We start from the raw sequence: 10,741 nt of genomic DNA on the forward strand, positions 1-10,741 counted from the left end.
CTCTGTCGCTGCCGCAGATAGGAAAAACCAGGCAGCAAAGACGAGTTGAGTCTAGTTGTAACAGTCTTCCTGGAGAAGACAATAAAATGCCAACGGGCTCTAGGAAAATTCTAGGGTTTCTTAAGGGGAAGAAAATATTAATAAAACGGCTGTGTCAGAAGTGGGATTCGAACCCACGCCTCCATCCGGAGACCAGAACACCCGTAGGCAAGGTTCTCACCTTGAGTCTGGCGCCTTAGACCACTCGGCCATCCTGACACTCGAAAGCAAAGCGCCTCTCACTTCTAATGTCTGCGTTCCCGGCGCCTGCCCGCCGCGTCACACCAGCGACGCGGCCGTGGGCCTCCTCCTGACTGGATGCGACGCTACAGCGCCTCCAGTTCCCCGCGGAGCTCTGGAGAAGCCGCGACTGCAGGGCAGCCTGGAGCGGCCCGGAGCGCTCTACCGGCCAGAACCGAGGCTAAGGACCGTGCGTTGTGCGCGTGCGCCAACGCCGGGAGATGCGTGAGGAAGGCGAAGCAGACGCTGCCGCCTCATGTTCCGGCCCTCGCAGGGGAAACTCGGCAGTAGTTACTACTTGGAAGGTAGCTGGAAAAACGCCTGCCGCAGAGTGACAGTGGACGCTTCTGTTTTCTTCATTATCGTCGTCATTATAGCGGCTTTCTGCTTCATGGTTCCTGCGGGTACCCTGCCCGCAAGGCCCACCGCTTCCTCCACGGGTCCAGCAGCTGCGGTCGGCGAGCACGGCGGGTGGGAGGTTCGGGAAGTCCGGTTCCGTCCACACCGCAGTTAGCCAGTCGGAAACAGCAGCGCGCCCCGCAGAGCGTATTTCATGCGGCCTAAGGCGCCCTGGAGTCACCCACGTGGTCACAAATGACAGATGTGCATTCACCGTTCATCCTCGACGGGTATTATGGTTGTTTCCAAGTCTTACCCGTTGTGAATAACGCTGCAGCAGACGTGAGCGCAGACGCCTCCCCAACATGATTTCAGTGACTTCGGGTATCTGCCCAGCAGTGGGAGTGCTGGCTCACATGGTGATTCTGTTTGCGTTTTATGAGGCGCTTCCATACCGTTTTCCGTAATAGCTGTACCAGTTTACATTCCCACCAACAGTGCGCAAGAGCTCCCTTTTCTCCTCCTCCTCACCAGTGCTGTCTGTCATCTTTCTCATAAAAGCCTTTCTAACAGATGGAAGGTAGTATCTTTGTTTTTTTTTTCAGAAGGAGATTTGATTTTGTTGCCGAGGCTGGAGTGCAGTGGCGCTATCTCGGCTCACTGCAACCTCCGCCTCCCGGGTTCAACCAATTTTCCTGCCTCAGCCTCCCAAGTAACTGGGATTACAGGCATGCACCACCACAACGGGCTAATTTTTTTTCTAAGTGGAGACGGGCTTTCGCCGCGTTGGCTAGGCTGGTCTCGAACTCCTGATCTCATGTGATCCACCTGCCTAGGCCTCCCAAAATGCTGGGATTACAGGTGTGAGCCAGCACGCCTGACCAACATCTCCGTCTTTTTAGAGTCAGTCACCGGTGCTTCATTTTGTCCCTTTGGTGAGGTATTCTTCTGATTGTTCTTGATTCTGCCATGCATTGGTGTGTGCACATTTGAAGAACTAGCTACTTATTCCAGTCTTTGAAGACTTGATTACCTGAAAACAGCCTTTATCAATCAAGCCTGTCCAGAAATTCTGGGCAGGCCACCTGTTCTGGCCAATAGGTGAGCTTGCTACTTAAGTCCTCAGGTTGGCTGCTCTAGTGCCTGGATGAGTAGGCAGGCAGGTCTGAAGGCGGGATCCAGTAGGATGAACCTGTTGATTGGATCTGCTGTGGTGGACCTAGAACCTGTGTCCCTGGTGGTGAGCCTGAATCCCAGGTCTACAAGGGCTGACTTAACACTGGAGTGGACCCTCAGCCTGAGTCTGCAGGGACCAGCCAGGTACTGAGATAGGCCTGGAGTCTGTGTCTTCTGGAACCTGAGTCCGCAGGAGTGAACCTATGTCCTGAGTTCACAGAGGCTTAGAGCCTGAATCTACAGCAGTTATCACTGGGTCCTCAGTCCACAGAGACTGGCCTGGCCCTCAACTCCACTGGAGCCTAAGATTATATGTACTTCCCAGGTAGTTGGATCCACAGGGGCTGGCCTGAAGGTAAGGGGGTGTGTGTGTGCTACTTTGGAGACTAAGTCTTTAAGGCCTGAGGATGTTGGCCTGGTGCCTGAGGCTAGATGTGCTAACTTGGCTCTAGGGTGGGCCTGAAGCCTGGAGCTGCGGAGGCAGGCCTGGGACCTTGGGTTACTGGGGTCAGCCTGACCCTGGGGTGTGGCTGGAGACTGAGTCTGTAGGGCCTGGACTGGTGCTGGGGTGAGCTTGAAGCCCTATGCCACTGGTGCTGGCCTGGTGCTGGAGTGGGCTCAGAGGCCAGAGACTGAGTCACTGGCCTGGAACCTGGGGATGGAGGATCCAGCCTGGGGCCAGGCAAACTTGAAGGCTCATACCTCAGATACTGGCCTAAGAGTCTGGGGATATGGGGGCCTGCCTGGAGCTGGGTTTGACTGGCGTGGGCCCAGAGTTAGGGTCCAAGGCAAAATCCAGTGCTCACTTCTCTCTTTCTCCAAGTAGAAGGTATCTCTCTCTGCTCTGCTGCCTGATGTTGAAGGGTGATGTAGGTAATGTAAAACTGTCCTTCCTACCATCTTCAATGCCCCTTTTCCTTGTGTGCGTGTGTGTTTACAGTGTCTGGCTCTGTCACCCAGGCTGGAGTACAGTGGTACAATGTTGGCTTACTGCAACCTCTGCCTCCCATTCTCAAGCCATCGTCCCACCTCAGCCTTTTGAGTAGCTGGAACTACAAGCGCACATCACCACACCTAGCTAATTTTTTGTTTTTTTTGTAGACATGGAGTGTCACTTTATTGCCCAGGCTTTTCTTGAACTCCTCAACTCAACAAATCTACCTTCTTCAGCCTTCCAAAGTGCTCAGGCCTGACCCACCACGCACAGCCAGGGCCACTCTTCTTACTTCTTTGCCACACCCAGGCACTGTGGTCTCTCATCTGGTTTCCTTACTTCTTGTGAAAATGTTTTTATTTGTGAATAGTAGTTCAGACTGATGTATCTACAGGGGGATAGGAAATGGAAAATCCTGGGCTGGGCATGGTGGCTCACGCCTGTAATCCCAGCACTTTGGGAGGCCAATACAGGTGGATCAACTGAGGTCAGGAGTTCAAGACCAGCCTGGCCAACATAGTGAAACCCCATCTTGATTAAAAATACAAAATATTAGCTGGGTATAGTGGCAGACGACCGTAATTCCACCTACTCAGGAAACTGAGGCAGGAGAATTGCTTGAACCTGGGAGGAGGTTGCAGTGAGCCAGGATCTCACCATTGCAATCAAGCCTGGGTGACAGAGTGAGATTCTTTCTCAAAAAGAAAGAAAGAAATAAAGACTCCTTTTCTGTCATCTTGTTCTATCCCTAAGGTGGGCAGTTTTTTTTTAATCACTTTGGAGTCCTGTCTGAAGGGAGAAAGTAAATACTGGAGGAGGGTTGTTTTCCAACACCCTGACATCCTAATGCTTCTGGTGGCCTGTGTGGCCTTCAGTCCATTCTGGCCTGCCTGACCTCACCTCCCTGTCTCCATATCCCCCAGGAAGCTTGGTGTGTTTTCCTAAAGGGACTTGATCTGTCTTTGTTCATTTTGCCTTGCCCAGAAAACTCCCTTACTCTAGCTGAGCCCCATGGACCAGGATGCAGCAGAGAATAAAACAAGTATCTGTCTTCAAGATGCTCACATTCCAGCAGAGAAAGACCCAGAATAAATAAAATAATTATTTGTTGGGAATGAGTGATGATAAGTACTGTTGAGAAAAATAATGCAGAGAAAGAGGTTAGGGAGAGATGCCGGTGGCTCAGAAAATCTCTCACTATGTGGCATTTGAGCAGAAATTTAAAGAGAGTCAAGGAGTGACCAGAGAAAAATATCTGAGGGAAGAGGGCTCCAGGGAAAGAGAAGAGCAAATGAAAAGGCCAACAAGGAATGCAGAACAGACAATATGGCTGAAACTGAGTGAGAGGGCTTGGTGCCTGCCGCAAGCCACGTTGGTCTGCACTAGATGGCAGCAGGTCAGGTGGTGAGCAAGATTTGAATTCTGGGTCTATTTTGCAGGTAGAGCTAACAGGATTTGTTGATGTGCAAGAAGTAAATGAGCATCAAAAAGGATGTTTTGGCCTTAGCAATATAAGGAAAAGACTCACCATTTACTCACTAAGGGGAGGCCAATTATGGATGAGGGAGAGTTCAGTTTTTAACCTTCCAGTTTGAGATACCTAATAGATATGTCAAGTAAGCAGTTAGGAACAATCCTCTGGAGTCCAGGGGAGAGGTGATGCTTTGTGATCAAGGCTTGTCCATCTAGTATTCAAGGTAAAGCATCTGTCATTAGGGTCTGGCCCAGGGGAAACAGCACGGTGTGGTTAGCCTCTGCATGCGCTCCCTGAAAGTATAAATAGAGGCCAAAGCCTTGAAATAAATACAGGCTTGAAGCCCAGGACCCTAATCTAGTGGATCACAATCTCTGCTCAGGGGTCCAAATGGGATGTTTAGTCACAAGCTGTTCTAGGTGCTCCTGGATAGAGTGAACTGAAGACTGATAATGAGGGAAGGGGAGAAGAAGAATTACTTAGTTCCAACCATGTTTCCCAGTTCTTACTGGTGCGAAGGGCTTCATTTCTAACCAGCTGAATGAGCAGTGTGAAGAGGGTAAGATCAACCAAGTCCTGGTGAATGGAAGGACAGAGAGAAAGCTAGGGAATAGCCCAAATATAGTCTGGTGAATGGACTAAACAGGAGGGGGATGCAACAAGAATAGAACTAGAAGAAAGGTCTTCAAATTGTTGGAAGCTCACTAATTCTTCTGTATTAGAAGCTTAATGCTGGCAGATGGGTGAAGAGAAATGGTTGGCTTCATTTTTTAGCCCAAATGCAAAACTTTCTAGGTACAGAGGGAGGAAATGAGATGAGGCAAAGAAAAGGGAAGTAGATGAAGGAAAGAGGGGGCAAAATTATGCAATGAGAGAGTTACAGAGAAGGGGGAGGAAGAGCAGTTAGAAGTAAAACAGAGGCCGGGTGCGGTGGTTCATGCCTGTAATCTCAGCACTTTGGGAGGCCAGCCTGACTAACATGGTGAAACCCCGTCTCTACTAAAAATGCAAAAATTAGCCAGGTGTGGTGACATGCGCCTGTAATCTCAGCTACTCCGGAGGCTGAGGCAGGAGAATCACCTGAACCAGGAGGCGGAGGTTGCAGTGAGTCGAGATTGCACCATTGCACTCCAGCCTGGGTAACAAGAGTGACACTCCATCCTGGCGTGGGGCCGGGGGAGGAAGTAAAACAGAAGGAACATTAGAGCACCCAGGCTGTTCGTGCTGAGGGGCACCTGCAGGCCAGTGCTGGCCTGCCCCTCCTGGGCTCATTGGCGCCCAAAGTCCTGAGGGAGCCAAGGCAGCAGGGGACTGGCATGTCAGCGCTGCCCGAGTGTGCGCACATCCGGCGGGGTTGCAATAGCGCCATCCTTGGCCTCAACTTTGCTCTGAGGTTAGAGTGGGCACTGTGGGAGCAGGGAGACGCTAGGAGTGGGATCCGACATTTCAGAGCCCGTGGAGCTGGCACCTGGAGCGGTCAGAGACCAGGCAGCAGAAGCAGGCATTTCGGAGCCTGCCGCGGTCAAGGGGGCCTTCCCAGCCCCTGGAGAGTGACAAGTCTGCAGCCACATGCTTGAGTAGCAGTAGCTGTCCCTGGGAGGGCGGGGCTTCTGGCTGCTCCTGGCCCCCAAAAGCACAGGGAGGCCTTGGTCCACAGCCACAGCTGGGCGACAGCAGCTGCACCCAGGGAGCGCCCAGCTCCTACCCAGTCAACTCAGAAGGGGGCGGGGCTTCTGCATGTCCCAGCTCCCACTTGCTTTGTGGAGCAGGCCCCCTCCCCCCCTGCAGTCAGCATCTGGCAGTAGCAACTCTAGACTGGCTGCCGCTGCCATCAGCACAAACCACAGCGAGGTTGGACAGCTGCTGCTTCAGCATTAGGAGCAATATGTTCCTCCAAGGCCGGCGTTGCAGGCTCGCAGCGGCCAGCACCGCTGCAGACGCTGAATTTCCCACGATGAGTCTCCTGGCTAGCTTCCTGCTCCTCATCCTCTGCTCTCCGGCCCAGGGCCAACGCTAACAGAACCAGCCCAGGCAGCTGGGCCAGCCAGGATCAAGGGCAACCGTATGTCTTATATACCACCCTATCCTGCCTCAGCCACATGGCATCACAGAGGGCCCAGGTCAGCCACATGAGGGCCTGATCAGACTCAAGTAGAGGCATCACCATCAGCTGTCATTCTTAGGAGAGGTTCTCTGCTTTAGTGACCTCACTGCAGTCTGAGACCTTGAATTTCATCTTAGCATCCCATTCCAACAGCTGAGATTAAATGTGAGCTATTTGTACTTTCGTCACTGTTGAGCCACACAGTTTACAGACTGCTGAAACTGCCAATTCCTTTTTACACATAAAAGGGTCTATGTGGAGGACATATTTATCTTCATAACATTTGTTTTTCCTGGACTAAACATGGCACCATAGTCCTCTTATTTCCTGCCTTGGGCATAAGATAAGGGTTTTGGACTCCACTAGAGAGCAATCACAGGTTTTAAGCAAAAGATTTGCTCTTTGAGGAAATCTTCCCTGCTTTGTGAGGGTACAAGTTAAAGAGCTGGGTGGTGGACTGGGGGATGGAGCGGGGGTGGGGGTGAGGGGGTGGGGAAAAACGGAATTGCACTCCCAGCAATAATGACTGGCTGGAGGAAGAAGATACCAGTCACTGAGAGGATGCAGGCTGAGAAAGAGGGAGGATTTGTGCAAATACTTGGAGCCTGGGCTGGGCGAGGGTGTCTGTGGGGCTTGTGAAATTTGGGGCACAGAGTCCTGAAGGCATGTTCCTTTTCCCACAGGGAATACATCTCAGGATTTGAGAGCAGTGGGTTGACTCAAATTCTGGAGCAATTTGGCTCATTCCTCCTTGGGCCCAGGGAGTGGAAAGTAGTTTTTCTCTTTGGAGAGAAGATACTAAAAGTTCAGAGGGTACAGCAATACTAGACTTGGCTATGGTGCCATGTGTAGTCCAGGAAAAATAAATGTTATGAAGATAAATATATCCTCCACATGGACTCTTTGATGTGTAAAAAGGAATTGGCAGTTTCAGCAGTCTGTAAACTGTGTAGCTCAACACTGACAAAAGTACAAATACATCACATTTAATCTTAGCCTTTATAATGGGATGCTAAGATGGAATTCAAGGTCTCAGACTGCAGTGAGGTCACTAACAGCAGAAAACCGATGTTTACAGAGAACCCCTTCTAAAAATGTTAGCATTCCTCTGCAGCACTTACGAAGAAAGGGGTTGGTGACTGTTTTTGAGAGAGTTGGCTCATTCCTTACCTGGATGATATAAAAAATTAAAGAGAGGCTGAGAGGTTTCTTTGGAGAGGGTTATTGAAGAACTGGGCATCAGCAGTAATTTTGTTTTATTATTTTAAACAAGATCAAGCCAAGTGAGCCAATAATGTTCTTGGGTCTCAAAGTGAGACCCAACATTCTAAGAGTAACCAAGAATGACAAGACTTCATCCCTGGGTCCATTTGCTTTCCTTATGGTCCATTAGATATTTTGCAGATATCTATTAAGGGACCATAAGGAAAGGATAAAGTTTGTTCTCTATGGAGTCCTGCTCTTTTGATGCTGGAAAAGTTACACTTTCATTAATAAGTAAAGTAACTGGGACATCTTCCTTCCTACCTTACACTAGTCAGGCCAGTATGTTGAGTCACTGATACCACAAATCAAAAGGAACATGGACAGGACACACTGGGCTTATCCTAAGGGTGTTCATGTTTGGACACCCTGTCATTTGAGATATTTAGGCTGCAGAGAAGGCTGGGCTAGTTAACAATCATACCAATGACAAACACACAAGCCCCTGAGATGATTTCAGAGAGTAAGTGCCATGAAGATAATACAACAGGGCACAGTGAAGTAGAGAATGACTGAGTAGGTGATTTTATAGCTGAGTGAGTGATCTTATAGCCAAGATTTACATGACAAGAAGAGAGCAAATGGATGAAGAGCTAGGTGGTGGGCTGGGGGATAGGGTTGGGGCACAGGGTAGTGGGGGGGATTGAGTGCTCCAGAGACAAAAGAACTCCCTCCAGCATACTTGGCACACTTGAGAAATAGCAAAAAGGTGGAAGTGGCTAGGACAAAGTGGGAAGTAGCCAAAGGCCAGATTAAGTAGGGCCTTGAGGCCATGATAAGGGTTTTAGATTGCCCTAGAGACCACTCACAGGTTTTAAGCAAAAGATTTGCTCTTTGAGGAAATCTTCCCTGCTTTGTGAGGGTACAAGTTAAAGTAGGAGGCAAATCTATTAGGAAGATGTAGTCATAGATCAGGTGAGAGATGGTGGTATTGTAGGATTAAAAATAGTCCTGGAAAAGATAGATGTGTATGTCCTCATTCCTGGAACATATGGAGATTAATTTTAATTTTTTTTTAGATGGAGTCTTGCTGTGTCACTCAGGCTGGTGTATAGTAGTGCAGTCTTGGCTCACTGCAACCTCTGCCTCCCGGGTTCAAGCAATTCTCCTGCAGCAGCCTCCCAAGTAGCTGGGATTATAGGCCTGTGCCATCATGCCTGGCTAATTTTTTTTATTTTTACTAGAGACTACTAAAAATACAAAACAAAGGGATGGATCCAAAAAAGGAAAGAAGGAGCCAGTGAGGAGGGTGAAAAATCAGGAGCATATGAAGAAAAATCAGGAGAAATTTCACCCTGTTGGCCAGGCTCATCTTGAACTCCTGACTTTGAGTGATCCACCTGCCTCGGCCTGGGATTACAGGTGTGAGCCACTGTGCCCAGCTGGAGATTACTTTATATGGCAAATATTTTACAGAAGTAATTGTTTTAGGATACTAAAATGGAGAAATTATTTGGATTATAAGGATGGACTCTAAATGCATTCACAAGCATCCTTGTAAGAGAGAAGCAGAGAGAGATTTGACACAGAAGGAGACAATGTGACCTCAGAGACAGAGATTAGAGTGATGTGGCCACAGGTCAGGAATGCTGGCCACCATTAGAAGCCAGAAGAGGGCCGGGCACGGTGGCTCACGCCTGTAATCCCAGCTACTCGGGAGGCTGAGGCAGGAGAATTGCCTGAACCCAGGAGGCGGAGGTTGCCGTGAGCCGAGATCGTGCCATTGCACTCCAGCCTGGGTAACGAGCGAAACTCCGTCTCAAAAACAAAAAAGAAGCCAGAAGAAGCAAGGCAAGGATTCTCCCCTAGAGCCCTTACAGATGACCTGGATTTTTGGCCTCCCGAACTGTGAGAAAATACATTTGAGTAAAGGGAACAAATTTTTGGCTGAAAACAAACTTTCTCCAGAACTGTGGGAAAATACATTTGAGTAAAGGGAGCAAGTTTGTGGCTGAAAACAACACACAAAATTTGTTACAACAATCACAAAAAATTAATACAGGTGGCTTGGAGTAGGGTTTTAGCATTTCAAAGTGTCTGAAGTGACTGGATTTAAGATAAATTTTTGGAGACAGAACCAACAGGATTTGCTGATGTATATGGTTTAGGTGTCATAAAGGGCAAAGAATCAAGTGTGATTCCCTTTTTTCTGAGCAAGGGGGTGGGCAACGACATCGTTTACTTAGACGGGGAGGGAACAGATATTGTTATGCATTTGTCATAGTTATGCTGGAGAAAATAGCAGCTATCATGTGTCAATGCTCTCTACATGCCAGGCACTGTCCTAAATTCTTTACGTGTGTTAGCTTAGTTAGCCCTGCTAAGTGCGTAGTAAGATACATGACTGGAGTTGAAAGAGGGCTAGGCTAGGAGCCATCAGTGTTTTTAAAGCCAGGGAACCGATTAGATCACCCAAGAGAACATATCCAGACGAGAGAAGAGCTGGTTCAAGGCCTAAGCCAGGGCACACTTCATCTTTTGGCAGAACAGAGGGGATGGATCCAAAAAAGCAAAGAAGCCAGTGAGGCGGGTGGAAAATCAGGAGCATATGACGTCACAGAAGTAAAACTGGGGCCAAAAAAACGTAGAGGGAGCCATGAGGATGAGGAAGAAGAGAGCTACTTAGTCGCACTCTGTTAGGGCAGAGAGGCAGAGAACTGACAGCTGCTATGCAGCAACACGACCGTCGCCAGCGACCTTGCGAAGAGCCACGGCAGGGGCTGGGTGGGCAGGAAAGTTCCGTCAGAGCAACCTGAAGAGTAGGGGGTGGGAAGCGAGAGTCCGCAGAGAACGTAGGCAACTTTTAGCAATAATTCTGATGCCAATAGAAGCGGGCTGTAGCTGGCGGGAATCCGCGGTCCCGAGAGGGCTCCGGCTGGCTTTCAAAGCGGCTGCTTCTGCATCATGTCTGCGGGTGGACACTGTGAGGGGGAAATCGCAGGTGACTACAAAACGGGACAAGTGAAGAGGCCACGTCCGCAAACAGGGCGGGCTGCGCTTGGAGCTCAGGAGGCCTGACCCTGTCCCTTCCACTTTCCCCCAAACCTTTGGTTGCCAAGCGCAGACGCTCACCACAGAAGCGACCCAACCACGACTGCACGACTCCGGCGAGGCTGCACGACACGCGCGAGCGACTCGGATCGGGGAACCACGGTTCCCGGCAGGCGTTGCG

The 10,741-nt window shown here is 49.7% G+C and overlaps 1 protein-coding gene, 1 long non-coding RNA gene and 1 other non-coding gene across 4 annotated transcripts in view; all 3 read right to left on the bottom strand.

Annotated features, from left to right (window-relative positions):
• Positions 1 to 322, bottom strand: part of PGBD2 (piggyBac transposable element derived 2) — a 75,490-nt gene extending 75,168 nt beyond the window's left edge. Inside the window, exon 1 of the mRNA XM_078357052.1 lies at positions 221 to 322. The gene's annotated coding sequence lies outside the window, so the exon portion shown is untranslated. The remainder of the gene's footprint in view (positions 1 to 220) is intronic.
• On the bottom strand, positions 153 to 258 carry TRNAL-CAA (transfer RNA leucine (anticodon CAA)). The gene is made up of 2 exons: positions 221 to 258; positions 153 to 198 (listed from the first exon to the last, which is right to left on the bottom strand). It is a non-coding gene; the product is annotated as a tRNA-Leu (tRNA).
• A 7,223-nt stretch (positions 323 to 7,545) lies between the features above and the next one.
• On the bottom strand, positions 7,546 to 10,719 carry LOC144580415 (uncharacterized). Of its 2 annotated transcripts, none has more exons than XR_013529897.1 (2): positions 10,642 to 10,719; positions 7,546 to 10,490 (listed from the first exon to the last, which is right to left on the bottom strand). It is a non-coding gene; the product is annotated as an uncharacterized LOC144580415 (long non-coding RNA). The 2 variants fall into 2 exon arrangements; XR_013529898.1 differs by having other exon boundaries at positions 10,615 to 10,719.
• Positions 10,720 to 10,741: the final 22 nt, after the last annotated feature.

This window comes from Callithrix jacchus, chromosome 19 (assembly GCF_049354715.1).
Source record: "Callithrix jacchus isolate 240 chromosome 19, calJac240_pri, whole genome shotgun sequence".
In the NCBI taxonomy this organism is placed as follows: Eukaryota; Metazoa; Chordata; class Mammalia; order Primates; family Cebidae; genus Callithrix; species Callithrix jacchus.